At 44.4% G+C, this 4,072-nt stretch overlaps 1 non-coding gene across 1 annotated transcript; it reads left to right on the forward strand.

Moving 5' to 3' along the window:
• Positions 1-1,799: 1,799 nt before the first annotated feature.
• Positions 1,800-1,873, forward strand: trnan-guu (transfer RNA asparagine (anticodon GUU)). The gene has a single exon. It is a non-coding gene; the product is annotated as a tRNA-Asn (tRNA).
• Positions 1,874-4,072: the final 2,199 nt, after the last annotated feature.

Raw genomic sequence — 4,072 nt, forward strand, 5'->3', positions numbered from 1 at the left:
AACACATCCTTCTGACTCGCGGCTGACAAACTGAGCAGAGGTTTCGGGACTGTAGCAATTATCACGCTCGACTTACACACGAAATGCCCCCGGTTCCGCTCCAGGGCGGGATGAATGATTTTGGAACTTGCTCCAGGTGAACCTCCAGGGGAGAGTTTCCTCCCCTGTGTAAAAGCGGCGACAATTGTCGGTCCCTGTTAAACTGAACAACGGCTGCACCAGATTCCCGGTGTGATAAACACTGAACATTTTTAACCAACTCCTCAAATATCGTCTGTAAAATGAGATCTGGTGAAAATTCATCACAAGCAAAAGACAAAACACTTAAAAAAGTTTTGCCTGTCACTCGGTGACCATGTTAGGATTTCCTTCAGTTTGAAACAGAAAGTCGATTCATCAATTAGAACAATTGTTCATCTTTTTACAGAGTTTAAAGAAATTCAGATAATAAAGTGTATGAAAACAAAAGTTAATCCCGACCTGCATTTGTAAACCACATTTCTCTTCTGTGATGCTCTTGCTATAATCAACGGCGGTAGAGTTTCTGCAGTGTAGTGGCTGTCATATTCCCCTCGCGCACGAAATAGTCCCCGGTTCGACACCGGGCGGAAACATTATGAAAACCTTCCCCATTAAAATTGAATTAATATAAAAATATGGAAGAACTGATTTTGTGGTTAATTATCAATACAAGTAAAAATCTCAACGAACCCGTATATTTTCTCTGTATATTTCTGCACAGACTCAAACACAGCACAGATGACAGTGTCCCTCCCTCACTCCCGCTTCCTGCCCTGACGGTGCCGAAAGCCCCTCTCAAAGCTGCACATTCGGCTAGTTTCAGTGGATCCGCGGGTGATCTTTAAAGGATCCTGCAGCGTCGCCTCGGATAATAACCATAGATCGTCACCATATTTCACATACCGCAGCAACCCCGTCCATTTCAGTCTAAGTCCCTTTTTTTAACTCTTTCGCGCCAGGCAAACTGTTTGTACAAAATTACATTTTAGGTGAAAACACAAATCAAAATCAAAAATCAAATCAAATCAACTTTTATTGTCATTGTAAGTGCACAAGTGCAGTACAACGAAATGTAGGTATAAAAACAGCCGGTGGGACCCCGACTGGATTCCAACCCCAAGCCGGCGGCTGGAGCCGAATCCCCGGCTCAGATGTGGTTTCACGCTCATTCCTTTAGGAAACGCGGGTTCGGGTACGAGAAATCTCTCCTGATTCGCTCCCCTTATAGTGAAGGAGACAAAAAGTAACTAAAACTTGCCGAAACCTGGGATGGTCAATCTAACGCTCGCCCAACTAAGCTGTTTCGGCTTTACGGGCTGTGGTAGGTTCGTTGTTCTCATTCGGTTTCTACTGACCCCCACATAGAGCAGACAGGGCAGAGTCCCATCATTGGCCTGTGCTCTGGTGTATCTGGTTCCCAGGGCTCACAGTGAAGCGACCACGTGTATATCTGATCTGCACATTGATGAACAAATACAACAGCAAAAGAACTCGTGGGAAGATTCCAACAGTTGTGAGAAACCCAGACACCATGTTAATATCTCACCGTCACCATTGGTCGATGAACCGATCTAATGGCTCAAAGCCGGTTTTCACATCAGTTTGTTTAACGGATTTTCTTTCAGCGACTATTTCCATGTTCCGACAGTAAATGTTACATTTCTTTAATTTGCACAAGTAAACAGAGTTTGGACAGTTACTATCTTGCTCTCCGTGACCTGAGGTTTTATCTCGGTAATCTCCGGCTTTAGTATATGTTGTAAATAATTTTGGAACAGGTCTCTGTGGCGCAATCGGTTAGCGCGTTCGGCTGTTAACCGAAAGGCTGGTGGTTCGAGCCCACCCAGGGACGGTGTTTTAACTTTTCCAGGTTTTCAAAATGTGCATTTTGGCTGCAAGATCATGGGATAAACTGTAGCACTGGCTACAATGTCGGTGAGTATGAGATCATCCACTGGGATCCGAAAAAACCGTTTCGTAACATTTTCTTAATGGTGACAGACGAATAGCAACATGAGGAGGCCCTTCAGCCCCTCAGCCCTGTTCCTTCATTCAATTAGATCCTGGATAATCTGTATCTCAGCTGCATTGCCCCGCCTTGGTTCCATATCCAGCTTCACTAGTTTGGAATGGTCTCATTTTTAGGTGCGCCTGGTGCCGCTCCTGGCCTGCTCTTCCACACATCTCACTGAACCAGGTTTGGTCCCCTGGTTTGACGGTAATGGTAGAGTGAGGGATCTGCCGGGCTAGGAGGCTACAGATTGTGATTGAATACAATTCTACTGCTGCTCATGGCCCAGAATTGTACAGAGAAAATACACGTGTTTTATGAGATATTTTATTTTATTAATATTTAATCACAAAATTATTTCAACTTTTTCATATTGATTAAATTTTAATGGGGAATATTTTACAAAATGTTTCCGCCCGGTTTCTAATGGGACCTTTCGTGTGTTAGGTGAATGTGATAACCACTACACTGCGGAAACTCTGCTCCGTGAGCTGTCGTTAGAACATCACAGAAGAGAACCGCAGTTTACAAATGCAGGTAATAGAATCATAGAGTCACAGAGTCACACGGCACAGAAGGAGGGCATTCGGCCCATCGAGTCTGTGCTGGCTCTCTGTAGAGCAATCCAATCAGCCCCATTCCCCCGCTCTATCCCAGTATCCCTGCAAGTTTATTTCCCTCAAGTGCCTATCCAGCCTTCCCTTGAAAACTGAGTGTCTCCGCTTCCACTACTTCCGTCGGCAGTGAATTCCAGGTCCTCACCACTCGCTGCGTCAAAAAGTTTTCCCTCACATCCCTCCTATATCTCTTGCCAAAAATCTTAAATCTGTGTCCCCTATTCATTTTCTCTGTTAACTATTCCAAGGAACATCCCAAAGGTTTAAAATTGTGGATGTTAAAATGCATCCTTTCCATCGGGGAATATGAAGCCCGGTCTCTCTCGTGACAGGCAAAGATACTCACAACTCTGCTAAGGAGAACTAACAAATACAAATACAAAATCTGTCAGAGCAACAGTCGAGCTGTGAACAGAGTTAGAAGGAGACAGAAGAGACGGACATAGAGAGAGAAAGAGACAAAGAGAGAGACAGAGACAAAGAGAGAGAGAGACGGACACGAGAGCTAGATCCTCAGTTTGACGTCTCACAGAGTGGGCCCAGGGATGAGGGACTTCAGGTATATGCAGAGACTGGAGAAGCTGGGATTCTTTTCCTCAGAAGGTTAAGAGGAAATTTAATGGAGGTTTTCAAAATAAGGAGAATCCAGTGGCAGGAGGGTCGGTAACCAGAGGAAACTAATTGAAGATAACCGGAAAAAGAACCAGAGGGGAGATGAGGAGAATTTTTTTACGCTGCAAGTTATTGTGATTGGGAATGTGCTGCCTGAAAGGGCAGTGGAAGCAGATTCAATAGTAACTTTCAAAAGAGAATTGGTTTACTATTGAAAAGGAGAAATTTCCAGGGCTGTGGGGAAAGAGCAGGGGAGCGGGACTGATTGGAGAGCTCTTTCAATGTGCCAGCGCTGACTTGATTGGCCGAATGACCTCCTTCTGTGTCGTATCAATCTATAATTCCATGGTCTATGAGTCTCTCCGCCCCGGGGTCGAAGGTGCAATGGATGTTCATCCAAATAATTCCCCATTGAGATTCGGTGTGGATTTGTTTCCTTATAAAGTTTGTATTTTAAATTTCATGAAAAACTGTAAATTGCTGAAAATATTCTGATGACCCGGACGGGGATTGAACCCGCGACTTTGGCGTTATTAGCACCATCACTCTCAGCAATTGAGGTAACCGGCAACAAAGTACCCCTTGGATAGGTTCGAGCTCAGGCTGGGTGGTTGTATTTCAGGCTCACACTGGGTGACAGAGTTACTGCACAAACAATCAACACACCACATCGCTTAAACATTGTTAACTGTTCGTATATAAAACTGGGCAGAGTGTCAATCGAAAGTAACAGAAAAAGAGCTCTTTAATCTATTAAATTTAATTCTGAAAGTTATTATCACACCACCGCTGAACAGCCCCTCCCTCAAAC

The sequence above is a fragment of the Somniosus microcephalus genome, unplaced genomic scaffold (assembly GCF_052327205.1).
Source record: "Somniosus microcephalus isolate GS21.2 unplaced genomic scaffold, FLI_Smic_1.0 scaffold39, whole genome shotgun sequence".
NCBI classification, from domain to species: Eukaryota; Metazoa; Chordata; class Chondrichthyes; order Squaliformes; family Somniosidae; genus Somniosus; species Somniosus microcephalus.